Source organism: Apteryx rowi, unplaced genomic scaffold (genome assembly GCF_003343035.1).
Source record: "Apteryx rowi isolate R43461 unplaced genomic scaffold, aptRow1 scaffold_487, whole genome shotgun sequence".
NCBI classification, from domain to species: Eukaryota; Metazoa; Chordata; class Aves; order Apterygiformes; family Apterygidae; genus Apteryx; species Apteryx rowi.
Window position 1 is genome coordinate 323318 of NW_020450746.1, and position 16447 is coordinate 339764.

Sequence of the window (16447 nt, forward strand, 5' to 3'; positions counted from 1 at the left end):
GGTGGTACGTGCATTAAGTATCGTACTTGAGCGCTTTGTAAAAGTTTAAAAGATTCCCATATATATTTACAAAGAATTGGTCTCTTGACCTGGTATCTAGTTTATCTAGCCTAGATGATCAGTTTGGTACAGCAAAGAACAACCTAGGACACTTTAACATGTTTCTGACTTTATAAAACAGTATTCAGAGCTTTTAGGCCATAAAAATTTCCATCTCTTCCAGATGGAAATGATAGACTTAAGTGAATCTGTAGTTTCTTGACTCTGAACATTCTCTTCTAATTTCCCCTTAACTCTTTATGGTATAACTTGTACTTGCTGGACAGTGAAACGATGTTGATATTCTGCTACTGATAATTTGCTTGAAAATGGCTATGTTTTGATGATGCAATGGGATATTTGGACAGGGAAATTTCCACCAATACCTTAATCAAAATAAATAAGATCATAACTTATTTTGTGAGCCTGCCTTTCTCTGACCTGCAGGTACACCTTTGGCTGCTTCTCTCATGTCACTTCTTGTCAGATGGAGCTAAATTCCATCATGTTAGTATGGTGTGAGTGATGTTGGAGGAAGGGGGAAGGTACCTTTTGGTCTCGCCTTGAAAATATCTGATTTCTAGCTATAAAATAGTATCCTAATTTTTCTGAGTTATAGGCAGAATTTCATGAGCCAGGCACCTGGATATTGTTAAAAATTCCTTATGTTCTATAAGGCTCTTAGGAGTGTGTGTTACTGTTAAGTATCTAGGGCTGACCCAAAGCAGTGATGCTTTCATTTGACAAATGCCCCCCTCCTCCATCCCTCTGTTGTAAAATATTTTACACTTTCTGCAAAACTGTATAAATTTTATTTTACCTTAGTAGTTGGCAGCAGCAGCAAAGCTGAACTGGAATTAAAAGCATAGAACAGTTAGTACGATGTTTTAGAATGGACTGAATGTGTTTAAGGTACTCCAGGCAATATCCATGAACAGGTTTGCAAAATAAACTTTCATAAGAGGTTTTCTTCAAGTGAGGCATATGTCTTTTTGCTTACTGTTTGTGTTGATTTGTAAGGTGGATTTATTGGGGGGTGGGGTGGGTGGGAGGGACTGGGTTTTTACTTAGTGCTTACTTAAGTGTTCAAACCCCAATATGATAAATTTTATGCTTACTGTCAATATTTGCTCAGAATGAATGTCAAATTTGTGCAAGACAAATAGATGAACAGATGAATATTATAACTTGCTCCATTTCAGAGGTGGCACAGTTTTGGAAATATAATTTGGATATTTTTTATTTACTTTTCCAGCTAATTAGTTTTAAGATCATGGAGAAGGCACTTTGAATTCAGTTTTTCTCTCTGGGGAAGATACCTACCTTGAGGACAGCTTTAGTTTCTGAATGTAACAACATGTGTGTGTTTAGTTTGTGAACACTCCAGTTAACTTCAGTGGGAATATTCCCATGAACAAAAATGCTCTTAAGCATTGCAGGGATTTTTTTTTTTTTTTTTTTTTTTTGAGGCAGTGTTTCAAAGGTTAAGTAGTATTGTTACTTAAGACTATTCTGGGTAGAAAATAATTGAAAATTTTAGAAGCCAAAGTTTGAATGAGAACTATTAATACTTTCTATGTTGTGTTCTGGTTTTGAGACAGTAGGACCATGAGAAACAGCAGGCAAGTGTCATTGGGCCACTGGCTTCCCGAATTGTGAGGTAAGGAGGATATAATCTACCAGAAGTTCTTATTTAATTTTAAGCTGGCATAAGCTGAGTGACCAGTTCTTCCAGCCACAAGAGCCAAAAATCTGCAACAACCTTTACTCTGTATTCACACATCAAAGCTGTGGGGTTTTTTTTGTTTGTTTACCTATTTCAGAAGTTTGGTGCAAAGCTTCCTCATCCTTTTTTCGTAAGTTCTAGAAATCTAACCTTTTATGAAGGTCATATGTTAAAAGTTAATGATTGTTTCTTGGCTTGTACCTTTTATGAGTGCTCTCATAAAAGCAGGAAGTTACATATGAGTTTTCCCATTTATGTAGCAAGTAGATTTGTCTATGTACTATTCTACAACTTGCTCCAATTTAATCTGCTTTTTTCAGGCTTGTCACCTTTTTTCTGCCCTCTGAGCACAGCTGAACATGCTACATGCTGGTTTTTTTTACGAGTTGCAAAGAGTAAGAAAAATCGGACATTTTGCTTGAATGGTATTTCTAGAAAAATTGCAACATACAAAACATCTCCAAACTCCAGCATTCCCCTTTAGACTAGATCAGATTTATTCCTTAAGCTTGGTTTGCAGAGTGGTTCTTTGCAGCTCCTGTCTTTTCCCTGTCACGTCTAAGTGGTTTTAAATTCCTGCTCAGATTACTACGTGTTATTCCCACCAACAAGTTATTTGGTAATGGTAAGATCAGCATATGGTAGGCATAAGTCTTCAGAGGCCTTGATACCTGTATTGTACAACTATATGTAATTTTGCTAAGCACAAACTTTCTTTGCCCTGCTGTAGATGTATAAAACCAGGCAGGGTTGCATTAACTCTGATATCCCATATAACAAATTGCCTAGATCATTCTAATTACACTAGGTAAAATATATGTAAAGTTGCGTATAACTTTACCTTTTAAATACTGTTTTCTGCCTGAGTTCTTGGATAGGTTTAAATTCCCCAATTTTTTCAACATTACTGGAAAGAATACTTTTGTTGCTTGTTTTGTCCAGACTCCACAGGCTTTGATTTACTTTCTCATCTCATACCTTCAGTTCTTGCAGTCTCTCTGGACTGGAAACAAAACTATGGCCCTTGCTAAATTCACCAAATCTGATATTTGCTGCTATGATTTTATTATTTTGTTTTAGTTCTAAGATTTTACTGTTTAGCTTGTTGAAGAAGAGATACACAGAGAACTATGATCACCTAGTGTAATGCCTTTTGGTTTGGAGTTTGGCATGATGTCCTCTGCGTGGCAAAAGTATATGCTGTGAATAGCCTTTATTTTTAGATTTCTGATTAAAGGTTAGAATGCTGCAGTCTGAGGCTAAAATCTTTGTGTGGTTTAACTTTTTGTTGATATTTAGCCTTGTTCTCTATGGTGACAATAATGCCTCCGTTGATCCAAATATTTGTCTTTGAGTAAAACTGATCAGGGGAYGTGAGAATTCATGTGATTATAATTTCCCACTTCCTCTCCCCCACAGGTGGGGAAAAAGTCAATATAAATGAGCCACAAGTATCCTACACTACTCTCCAAAAATTATGAATTTGATTGAATGTGTCTATTTTATATGGCTAATTMTGTAGGTAAAAAGGAAGATGGCACTGTGCTTTTTATTTTATACTTCAGGAAATTTACTACAACTAGAAATAAGTATGGATTTAAATCAATATAACATAGTTTTTGGTTATATGAAAAAGCTGAAAAAAATAACCCTTTACTTACAAATATTTCTTTTTGGATGTGAGAAACTAAAATAGCGTAGGAAGAAACTTATTTTTGTCAGTAGTTAAGTGATAGGTGACCAAGTGATGCTTTGTATTAAAAATCTGACCCAAGTTCATAGGTGTTCTTATTTTTATAATCAAAGCTCCACAAGTGCAGCAAAGCTCTTCAGATCCTGCAGTTATGTCTAATAAATTAGAGTATTTGGACTTTTTTTTAAAGATTATTCTTTAATTGTGGTGGGAATTGCAAGGAGGGAACATTCAGAACACCAGAAAAAGAAGTCTGAGAAGCAGAAAAAAAGTTTGAGAAGCCCTTCTTTGATTTACCTGCTGACATCTTTATTTGTGAATGTGCTAATATTTCATTTTGTTGAATTTTTAAGTCTGCAATGGTAGTTTTCTCCTACTTTTTGAGAAGGCCTTTCTGTGATTCAAAATGTTTTTGTAAAAACTTTTTATTAGTGACTAGTCTTTGTTTTCATCATCTGAATTTTCAGAAATATAGTAAACAGTAGGCTGCAATTTTAACCACCAAATGTAAAGAAATAATGCATTTCCTAGCATGTCAATGTCTAATACATAGGAACAGACTCCAGCATTTGGAATACACCACTTTCTTAATTCAGATGGTGACTTGACTGAGAGAAGGACCCTACGTTTTTGCCCCTTATTTTCTAAGGTGCAAGGAATACCAGCCTAAACATTTTAAATTTATTACCGAGTGGGAGGCACAGAAGTAGCTATACTAATTTCAGAAAGACAGCTTTGATGTAGTTGAATTTGGCTGACTGTGTAGGCAAGGGCTGTTCTCAATATTGTGACTGGCTGGCCTCTATTCCCATGCAGTAAGAAAAGGCTGAGAGATTTCCTTGTCTTCTCAAAAAAATCTGGTAATGTGATGTCTTGTCTTTGACAAATCCTTTTCCTCTCTTACCTTTCTTGGATAAAGGGGAGTCCTAACTGATCCTATAGAGAATTGAATATCATCCAGTAGAAGCGCTCCCCTCAAACATCTGTAAAAGGTTGTGAGTGTGGCTTGGTTACTATAAATGATTCGGACAGCAATGGTCGCATGCAATGTAATCTATTCCAAATGAGAGCTGCAAACAAAATGACTGGTGCATCTGAAACAAAAACTAATATCCACCACTTCTGGACTGACTTGTCAGCAACTTATGTAAAAAATATATTTATATGCAGGCTTGTGAATGTGGGCAAAAGGTATCTGAAAGAAACCTAACAATTGTTCCAGAACAGTGAAATTGGATATCTTCCTTTCCTTAAGATGAATTGAATGCTTCACCTCCTGAAAGAAATGGGAATACAGCTGAGCTGCGGCTTCTGTCTCTCCATGAAGCCCAGACATTCTTCTTGGCTAACTGCGTGTAACCAGAAGATCATACATGTGACTCTGCCAAAGTTTATGTTTGAGTTTACAAAGCTCATCTGGTATCTTCTTGTGCCCCGTACAGGTCCTTAATGCTAACTCCCCGAATTTGTTGTCTTGAAAGCAAAACAAAGCGTCTGCTGTTTCATTATCAAACAYTGGATATGAAACTTCTGGAAAAGGATGTTAAAGCATAAGGAACAAAATAGGAAAAACAAAGATTGGGGGGGAGGGATTTATCTGTTTTATATATGCTATAGTCTTTTTGGTGGGTGTGGGGTTTTTTGTTTTGTTTAAGTAGTTCTCATCTTTATAATAGGGCCCCCAAAGTGCCTCTTCTATCTGAATGAATTGCAATACCTGCCTGTTTCCTGGAATCCAGTGGGACTGTCTTGCTGACTCTTCTGCTTCATTCTTGCGTGCATCCTCTGTTCTGGCAGGATCAGCTGCAGTAAGATGGCCTGACCTCTGAGTGTTGGAGCAGGGCAGTGCAGGAATCTGAAGGGTTTTTGCTGAGATCTGGTAGTTTGCCTWGCAGACAGCCTCCCAAAGAATAGCCTGCTATGGAAGTTACCCTTCCAGCTTTTTTCTATGACTGCATCTAGTGAAGTATGGCATTTTCTTCACTTGCCTGGTGTCTGTGGTGCTCTGGTATGTCTTTTGTCCTTCTGAAGCACTAATAATTCACTTAACTAAACCTGTCATGTTCACTACTGATGCACATGACAGTCAAGTTCTTTAAAATACAGGGCACTTTTCAGTAACTATCGTTCTTTGCTAGAATAAGCCTTCAGTTGAGCATACTTACAGAATACTTTTGAATTTGTAACTACTCTCCTGTATTGTTGTAACTTTGAAATATGAAAACATTGCTTTTTTGCTAAATGCTTTTCTCCAGTTTTCTGCATACCTGATTTTCTTTATCTTTCTCGTAAGGAGCACAGATGAATATAGGACTATATGTGTGTATGTGTATACGTTTTGATCCATGGGGGAAAAATCCAGGCTTTCGGTGCCCTGATGAAATACATCTTCTACTTGGTCTTCCTCATCTCTGTTACTGCAGCAGCAATGCTTTCAGTTGCTGATGTTGCAAGGTTTAAAATTTACAGATTGATTTCCTTTCCTTTGTAAAGCCAAGCGAGCCTTTAAAAGAGCTAACTCTAGGGCTAATGATGTCTTCCAGATACTAAGGGGTTGACATGATGTGACTTGCATGGAAACTTTCTCTTTTCTTAAGACCTGTGTATTATCAAGCAGGAGTCTGCATGTCACTTACCTGTTAAATCTGTCTATTGTTGGTGAAACATATTAAACTGTTCTGAAGCAAATTGCAATTCATTGACATCATGTTTTCCATTCTACCTCTCCTCCCCCAATATGGTATCAAATCACTCTGTACCATTCATTAATAATTTATGGCCTCTTCAGGGCATAGTAGTCATTTGATAAGATCTGCTTTGGTCTGCAGGGAAATTACTGGTATTTCAATCAGTAAAAATTGTACCCAGTGAAAAGTGTACTAGTTATCCTTGCTAGGTCACAGAAAATTAAAAATCCTTAACACTATTTTGATTTCCCATGTTTTAAAAACATGAAATTGTTCCCCAGAGTAAAATGTTAAATGTTTGCAGTTAGTATGCTGTATATATGTGACAATTATGCTTATAGTCCAGATGAAGCCTCTTTTGGACCAGTTGCTGAAGTAGAGTCTTAGAACTGAAAACGTAAAGTTGAATTTAAAAATACTTTAAAAGTTGCTGAACATATCACCTATATAGTTATCTTCATGGCTTTCTATATATAGCCTTATTTTCCAGAGTTTCTTTTTAAAAGTATATTAATATGACTTCAAAATGAAACAAAAATATTTTATGAATGAATACTGATTTTTAAGGATCTCAAACATAGCTTAACTTTTTTTTAAAGCAAGAAGTCTATAGTAGGCAGTTTTGTGAGCAGTCACTTTATAGATCAAGTCAGATAATCTCAGTTCATCGTGTATTGTAGGACTTGGAGCTACTGATTTAAAAAATATGCAAGGAAAGAGTTCCATTGTCTCAAATCTGATAAAGGCCTCGCTTACCCTTTACAGCCCAGACTACCACCACCTCCTTAAGTTTTTGACTAGAAGTTTCTTTGTTAACTGTATTTCACATGGATTGTAGTCCTCTTAATCTGTGTTTGATGTACTTGGATTAGGCTCTGGTTTAATGGTTGTGTGCTAGATGTTTTGGGTTAGGCCCTGGTGTACCTTTGGAAGAGGATCCTGTTTGAAAATCTAAACTTGAATTACCTTGTTTAGGTATTGCTGGGCATCAAGATAATAACAGTTCTCAACAGGAACAGAAGCTCAGGAAAATAACTTGTGGAAATGTAGGTGATTAATATTGTAGCTCCTTGGGTAATTTCAAACCAGCATAAATTAACTTTAATTACTGCAGAAAATTGTGGCCTCGGACTCCCTGCACTTTCCCGTGTCTCCTCCTGCTGGCATAAGCATTCTGGGAGCTATGCAGGGAACTTGCCTGGAAATTGCTTTTGGTTAAAGCTAAAAAAATTTAAAGCTAACCTGCAAAAGAAATTTCAGCTTCTGGATAAGTTGGCTCTCTTGGTCTCCTTCACCACATCACCAACTGACTGCTGGTGACAGCACATGAAAGGGTTGAGAGGTTGGGAAGAGACGAGACTACTTTCTTCAGCAGCTCCTAGTTGTTCTAGACTAAAATATTTGTGGAATTATGCCATAACAGTTTAACACTGAAGGGCAAAACCAGGGTTTTGTGTGTCACTCTTGGATGCACATGTCCAAGCTCTTTCTTTAAGCAAGTGAATCCTTTTGGGGATCCAGGCTTTAGTGTGGTGTGTAGGGTGTGTGCTTGTTTTTGTTTTTTTAAGATGGATCCTTTCCAGTAGTGAGTAATAGGAAGGCTAGCTTAAACCTTATTAAAATGTAGCAGCACAAAATAAATTATGACTGAATAACAATGACAGGTGTGTGTATGTATGTATACACATATGCATATACATGACCAAAACCCAAACCACCCTGAAGGGTAGTGTGGGGTCAGCAGGATAGAGGACACAGGCAGGGTTAGTCCTTACCACCCTCTGGGTGGCTTATGCATACCCTCCTATTCGCATGCTTTGTACTTTTCCACTGTGATGAAATAAACTTTGCCTGAATGCAATATGTATGGCTTGTTTTGCGTGCTTGCATTTATTTAATTAAGTGTATGGAACTGGGCTGTGGGTTGAGTGCCCTAGGAATGCCTTAGGGGCTGGGCTATGCCTGGTGAGAGACCCTTTGGCTCTCAACTCTGTCTACCCCAGTTATGCCTCTGTAAAATGAAATTTTACTTGTTTCACAACAGTGTGGTAAGGAGAAATGTTTGAAGACTGCAATAAGGAAATTACATGTGGAACATGGATTTGGTCCATAGTCCTGGACTTTCATGTTGAGCATTGTCTTGTGTAACCCATGGAAATCTACTATGCTAGTATATTTTTTGTTTTTCTGTCATTAGAATCAGTTTATGCCAGTCTGCCTATGACTTGGTTAATAACAATTTACAAAACTTTCACTTTGTCTTAAAAAGAATGTTTAGTCAAAATGGCAATATGAAGATAACCAATAACTCTTAAGTATTTTTGTTCCCGAACTTGTAAGTCTTTGACTGTTTACTTCAAGTGTGTTGCTGAGAATTACTATGCATTAAAGTAATACTTAAATGTAACAGGTTGAATCAAGATTGTGTTTGGGGATTTAGACACAGATATGGGTAAGAAGGCACCTTTGCAGATGTGATTACAGGATCAGTATTTTGTAGTGTGTTCTAATAATTCTGATTAGAAGTTCAGTATTTTGATTGCTAAAAGGCATTGTCAAATGTTTTTATTAAGGTACCAGCATCTTGGAATTTAGCCTGTGAAGACTGATAAACATCCTTTATTATTGTAAACATCCTTTTGACCATCTGCCAACTACTGTCTGAAAGGAAGGAGGAGGAAGGTAGAACCCTTTACTTGAGAACTTGTTTTAAGGCAGATATCCCATGATATCTATCTTTTACTGAGAAACAGAAGGTTTTCAAAATCAGCTTAATAAAAATGCAGCAGCAGCAAAAAAAATCTTTCTGTGACCTATACAGTGTTGTATTTGTTCTGTGAATATAAGGATGTATAAAAAGAATACTAACAACCATAGTTAAAGGTAGTTTTGTTTGAAAGCCTTAGTTTTTCTCAAATTTAAGAATGTGTTCATAAACTTTTTGAAGTCCACAAAAACTCTTATAAAAGAGAGTAGGCTTTGGCCAGTAATCTCTTCAACTAAAGCTTTTGGTATCTTGCCATTTTCCCTCTTCCTGCCCCCTTCTTCCAGAATTGGACACGGTTACAATTTTTGTTGGGGATTTAATGAATGTGAACCAGAATCTGAACTGATGATATTTGGACATAATGATCACAACACATATACAAGTAGACAGTTTCTAAGAGGAGTGTTCCTCTAATATTCTCTTGATAACCAGATTTATTTTGTGTTCATTATTATACAGCCAAATTAGTCTTCCATTACACTAAGCACAGTCTTTCTTGAGGCAGTAACTGACTTAAAATAATGCAGTTTACATTTGTCTTGTTCGGGTGATAAGGTCTCCTCAGGCTCTGACAAGTGTGCCTGATGCTTCCTTTTTCTGCAGCCAGTCAACATGGGAAGGAAAGGTTTTAAGATAGGTTACATTCAGGACTAGGTCAGTGTTGACATCACTGGTCTGTTTTCTTTTTATCTTCATTTTTGAAGGGGTATTTTGGTTAACACCGACATCCTTTATTTGCCTCTGGTGTTTGCGGTTACAGCTAGTCTTTCTCCTGATACAGTCATTTTGTATGGACTCTAATAGGTTTTTTTTCTGTCATTACCATGTGTTGTCAGTTAAGATTTGATTTGCAACATATTAAGACTTATTTTCACTAACTTGTATAACATAAAATTAAGAGATGTGCTTGAGTGATGAAAAGCAGCAGAATGCTAAATCTGTGTACGCATGTTATCCTGGGTGGAATAGTTTGGTGTAATTAGTTTGCATTCTGAATGTTTTGCTGTGTTTGTATTCTGGTCCTCTTCTCAGTGAAATAGCAGTCCTAAACTGCTGCCAGGTGCAGGGATTGGAAATAACGCTCACTGTGCATGTGAGAAGTCTTTCAGGTGAGTGAAGTCTTCCCCTCCGAGAAGAGCATTTAAACAAAGGTTGAGTTTTGAGGGCAGCTTGTAATAGGAGAGAGTGTTTGTTACAATAGTACTGAGTTCAAGTATGATGAAAAGAATCCTTCTTTTTCTTGACTGATACTAAAATGTTTCAAAATGCCAGGGAGTTGTGAGATTGAGGTAGTTCAGTGTTTTAAAACAAACTGAGACCATAAATCAAGATCCTGTTAGAATGTAAGGGCAAGAATTTTGAGCAGTGCGATGGAAGTACCTTGTCTCTCTGAAGTAGACTCTGTGCTCAGACCTGTTATTGACAGCTTTTCTGGGTACCTTGCGTGCCGTTTTGGGTAAATATCCTATCTCTGGATAGATTGGTTGCACTGTAGTGTTTATAAAATTCATACAAATATGCTAAAAATCCATCTATCTATCCAGGGCTGTTTAAACATGACAATTGCAGTCCCATGCCAAGTCCCATGACTCTTCCCTATGYGATGGAGTGCTGTTTTCTCAATATTTCTGCTTTATGTGACCACGGTGGTTGAAGCACTAGTGATGGGAAGTGCTTTTAGGTCATTATTGTTCCAAGTATGTGGTACCCTTAGAAATCTCATGAAAATACACATCTTTAAACTTCCCTTGCCATGAAGAAGCATTTCTGTTTATTCACTTAATCAAAACTTCAACTGCTGAGTATTCTGTACCATAATATTTAAGTGTTATATAGTATGATGGATCACTTTATTGTGGATTTTAAATACCTTTCAGCAGATCATACTGATAATGCTGTAATGCCCAAGTATTTGAAACTGGGCAGCCAGTTGTTTTTGTATGCAATTGCTAGATAACCATTTCGCCTTTCTGAGAACTGGTTTAGCAGATCAGTTTTACGTATGAATTATAATATCTGGCACAGATCAGGAGAAGATATATTAACAGAGCGCACCAGTCTGGACCCAACTCTCTCTCTTGGCAATTGCCATTTTAGCAATACTGGATTGGTAATCATTGAGGTTTTTTAGACCTTTACTAGGAAACCCTAGCAAAATTATGATGTTTTCTTCATCAAACTGTAGTGTGTGGTTACATGGCTGCTTCAGGCTGGCATGAATTCATGTGACCCCTGGAGGGGATCGTCTTGCTCTTTGTCCTCCCACCCCACCCGACCTCAACTACCCCCTTCTTCCTGACCCCTCACAGATGATATTTTTTCAGTGGGCTGAAGCAAGGAAGCAATCATGCTGAACACGAATGCTCCCAAAGAGAGGAGGAGAGAGTGCCCCCATGAGCAAACCAATGGTTTATAGTGGGTTTCAGGGACCCTGCACATCCTTAGTAGGATGTTTTGGAAATCAGCTGTCATTTGTGGCATGTTTGCTTATTCTACACAGAGTTTGTTCAAGTTCTGTTTGTGCTCCAAGTTCCTGCTCTAAGTTATTTGAATTTCACCTGAATCAGTTGCTAATGTTTTCTTTCTCATGCTTTTCCTAATCCCACCAGAAGCTGACCATCATGCATTTGTAGTAATGGCACTGTCATGTTGCTATAATTACATAAAATCATTTAAGACCTGCCTTAGGCTGTTGATGGGCACTGTCGATGGAGGTTAAGAATCATATAACCTTACAGATTTTCAGAATAGGTCTCCAAATGTATGAAAAAAAATCTATTGGGTTGTTGATTCAAATGGCTACAATACAGCTGAGACAGTCTTTGTTCTTTGAAGTATTTTCCTATTTCTGAAACACTGTTTGAAGCTTTGTTTGCATGTTCCCAAGATGTTGCTTTTTAAAGTCAATCTTACAGTTTTTAAATAACTTTAAAAATGTTTATGCTGTTGCACTCAAGGCACACAGGCAAGCTTCTTTTTAGATAGAAATAATGTGGACAGTATCTCAAAGAGAATGGTTACTTGTCACCAGGCTTGTTTAATGTAAGAGTGTGTTTTTTTCATTTTTACCAAGTTCAACTGATGGAATGTAAACCTTTTCTGGCATGTTTGTTTAAATGAATCACTGGAACAGGCTTTTCTCAAGGCTTTTATTTAGAAGAAGAGTCATGTTCTGCCCTAAGGGAAAAGCAAATGAAGATTTGTTTCTATGTATTCTTGATTTTGATGGACAATAACTCAAATGGACTAGAGAATAAGGTGCTATACAGATAGTGCAATTTCTTGAAAAGTGTTCATTTGTAATGGGTACAGTTTTTGTGCTAACTTACTAATGCTCCTTTTACATTTGAACTCTTTAGCCTGTCATAAGATTAGTGAAATTTCTCCTCTTTAGTGGAAATATCTAATCTACAGGAAACTGACCTCAATAATGTGTAAAAATAAGCTGATCCTGCAGTTATTTTGGTTAAGCTTAGCTGTTGAGAACAGTTTGCTTGCTGCTGCAGGCTAGATATGAGGTATACAAGCTTCTATGACTTCGGAAGATGCTTCAAAATCAATTTATTTTTAATACAAGAAAAAAGGTGTGGACTAGATTCTTAGCTATGTACAGTCAGTCTGGGCATAAATGGTTCCATAATAGTGAGACCGTCTTAAGAATAGTATTTCAATAATTATGTAATGCATGGATGGGAGCTGGATAATTTTGATAATCTTGTGTTGAACAGTTAAAGCTAGGAATAGACTTTCATGAATCTTTAATAGTTAACTGCTTTAATAGTCTCTGGATTCATGAGGTACTTTCTTGCATTTCTCTTTTGGTTTGGGTTTATTAAAAGTAATATGTTCAGTGTGTTCTGTAATTTTCTTTCCATTCTTCTCATGGATAAATGAGGACCAAATTCTCAGAATGTTACGTCTCATTTTATTAGTAAAACTGTTGCAACTTCAAAATGGACAAGAATCAAGACAGATTCCAAAACTTGTCTGTTCACATAAAAATCTGTGTTGAAGAGTCTGCTGCTGCTCATGGCTAGGCATGTAGTTCTACAGAAATTATATTAGCATTGAATTTTCTTTACTTTGTATAATTTTGGTAATACTCTTGGAAATGCAGAAGGTTTTTTTTTTTAAGGTTCAGGCTCTTCATGGAAATTAATCATTCTGACCCCTGTGAAGTAAATATTATTGTCATTAATGGGGAAAATTACAGAACAGACAAGTAAAATTGCTTGTCTGAATTATGCAGATTAAGCTTAGACTTTTGGTCAAATTGCTAGACTATGTCTGTTTTCAATAAATTCTTTGCAATTTTTTTTTCTTGTAATCTGTAATTATGTTGACGCTGTCTAAGCAGAGATACAGATGCTTTTTGTTCACTGATCAGTGAAGCGGCCATAAGGGTAACTGAAATGTTTACAGAGCGATATAGCTTGAAATGCTGATAAATGGGATGTCTACTGAGAAGAGTACAAAACAGTGTGTGGGGGGTTTTTTGTTTGTTTTTTTTTTTTTCCTGGAAAACCAGGCAAAGAACCTTGTTAAATTTTTTCTTAGGCTGGTGAAGAACATTAAAGTCCCTAAATGAATGGAGAAAAAACTTGAAATTACCAACCCTGCCAAGTAAGTGCTATGGATATGGAAATGTAAGACATTTGTGATTTATGGAATAACATATTGACTGTTCCTGTGGAAAGCAAGTATAAAAGATATATCTCCACTGAAAATGAGAAATCTTGGATATGGCTAGAGAGAGTATTTGAATTATTTTTATTCATCTGATGTAGTAGGATGGAAATAATGAATCCTACTTTGTCTTACTAATAGCGTGGATGAATGTTTTCCAGTTTTCATTGATGGAAGGCTTGTAGCACAGGAAAGCAGAAATTTTATTACATGTACAAAAAACTTTGCAGCTAAAGAATTGTCACATCTGTCTTTTATAGTTTCATTTTGAGTTAAGGATAGAAAAGATACTATTTCTGAAGTGTGAAACTCTCTTAGAGGTTTTTAGAGGATTTTCCAAGCTTTTGAAGACTGGGTAACTTCTGTTCAACAAAAAGGATACTGCTTTTTCATATTCTTTTGCATATTTTGAAATAATAGCAAAGTAGGCTTTCTAAATGAATTTCACAGGCAATAGACATTGATACCAGTTTTTGTGAATCTTCCATCTTTGTAACTGATGGATGGTATACATTTCTGGGGTGCTCTGAAGGGGGTTGATGGAAACTTACAGAAGTGATGGAGGTTTTTAGAAATGATGCTCACACAACATAATTTAAATCTATGTTTGGATATTCCTGGCTTAAACATTTTTGTGGTGAAAGGTGAAATAATGGAGCTTCCACAGTATGCCTGCGTATTTTGAAATCTGGAAAAACTTCATTCCATGGGTTTTCTATGTTTACAAATGTTGTTACATTTCAGTAGAAACATTGGTTGATCAGTCTGCATTGATGCCATTCAGTAAGGTGCTTCATAGCTTTTAATTTAACTGTTAGGCGGTTCTCTGCATTCTTGTTTTGGGTGTTTAATTTGCCTGGCTGGTGTATTGTTGCTTAAATTATGTGTAGTATTAGTTCATCAAAGTGCCGATGAAAGTCCTCCTATGAAGAGGAGTCATGGTTCAGCGCGACAAGTGCTAGAAGTCAGAAGACTAATATAATTCTGACTCTGCTGGTTGACTTTGAACAACTTTTTTCTTTCTCTTGCCTTAATTTCCCTTTGTGCTTGGTTTAATGATATTTACCTTATTGTCAAAGCCCTTTGAACTCTATCAGTAAAAAGCTTTCTAAGAGTGGCATGTTTTCCTCTGTGCATCCTCTGTTCTGATTGACAAAAAACTTAATTCCRGATACCTAAGTCAGCAGAGATGCCATCCCAGTTCTTCATTTGTTTTAAAAGAAGCCAAATGACTTGATATCACACATGAAAGAGAAGAAAAAATAAAAGCAAAATGAAAAAAGAATGACCTTTCAAATTAGGAATTTGCAAATTTTTGCTGAACTTACTACATCCCCTCCTTCTTTCAACATTTTCTCCAAAAGACCAATTATCAGTTCTGTGGCTCAAGGTTAGGCTAAAAAATAATAGGATGACTTTTCTGAAGAGAAAACCTAACTTGTAAAGAGGGAATGTTGCACAGCAAAAAGGAGGGCTCGGTACTTCAGGGGCAGGGGGAGAGTAGACTCTGTTTGCACTTGTTGTTTTTCTCCATTTCAAAGCTCAAAGTATTTGCATTCACATAATTACTTTAAGGTGCTTACTGTTAATTTGTCTGTAGTAATTCTAGAATCCACATTTTCATGGTTATGTTCTGTGAAGTCCTTGTCATTTCAGTTCAGTACTGGACAAAAGTATTCATAGATGAGAAGCTCTTTCAAGTGAGCAGTATCTTCTTGGTACATATATTTTTACTTGGAGCACAGGAAATTATATTCATGGTAAATGTAAAGCTGTTTATACTCTACTACATCATGTGGCTAGAAAAATTGGATTCAGTGTGAAAGTATGTAAGCCTTGGTGGTTGTAAATAATCAGGAAAGGGTACRGCTTTCTGCCCTAAAAGGATGTTGTGGAAATTATATCTTTAGAATAAGGTTTTTGAGGTAAAGTAAAATTAAACATAACTTTGTTCCATGCCTGCTGCTGAGAAAAACTTTAAGAATGTCAAGAATTAGTGACTGACACTTTGTTGCCCTGTCAACAGGAAACAGAAGAATTGAATGCAACATTACTAATTTTGATTGATACTGTAATTATGCCAATGATATTTGTGTATAAATCTGTATCAGACTTCTTACCCCCCCCAAATGAATCTCCCTTCATTCCAAACCGAAGTGTAATTCAGTTTCAAATCTCTTTTTCTATACTGCTGTTATACAGGTGGTAAAAAAGAAAGTAAAAAGGTTTCACTAGTTCAGCATTCTTCTTTATTAGCAGTGTCTCCCTGAGAAATTTTTTTAGGGTTCTTAGTGTCTGAAAAGCAAAAAGTAAATATTCTCTCTCTGCATTTTGACATTATCCTCTGACAGTCATCAGTGCTGTTTTAAGGGTTTTTTCATTCCTAATAATCTTGGTCTGGTTGGAGATCTTAGAGCCTGTAGATAAAAGGCAGCCTTTTACATTACCATTGGACTGTTCTATAGAACCCTAACAGGACCTAAAATCTTATTTTACATAAAAATGAAATTTATGGAAGAATACAACAGATCAAATTATTTTGGCAGTAATTCTTGAAGCAAAGGTTCTTTAGCTTGACAAGCTCAGCATGAAAGGATATGCCTTATTAGGATGTAAAATCTATGTATATGATTCATTAATTGTGTAATGACTTTTTATGCATTTTTTGGTCTGTTAGAATTATACGTGTGTTAGTATATAGAAAGGCTATTTTAATCTTTCAAAAAGAGTATTTCACCATACTCTCCCCACCAATGCTTATATAGTAAGGGTGAAAGTCAGGATGGCCATTTAGGAGAAGTCTATATACCTTCTATTATTATAATGATTAAAAATTTCCTAAACCAGGG

At 36.3% G+C, this 16447-nt stretch overlaps 1 protein-coding gene across 4 annotated transcripts in view; it reads left to right on the top strand.

Annotated features, from left to right (window-relative positions):
* SIPA1L1 (signal induced proliferation associated 1 like 1) overlaps window positions 1–16447 on the top strand; it is a 205133-nt gene that overhangs the window by 28556 nt on the left and 160130 nt on the right. Inside the window, exon 2 of one of the 4 annotated variants that reach the window (XM_026078743.1) lies at window positions 13470–13535. The exons of 2 other annotated variants lie outside the window; for them this stretch is intronic. The gene's annotated coding sequence lies outside the window, so the exon portion shown is untranslated. Of the gene's footprint in view, window positions 1–1652; window positions 1700–13469; window positions 13536–16447 lie in introns of those variants that run through there. One more of the 4 variants, XM_026078744.1, reaches the window with a different exon arrangement.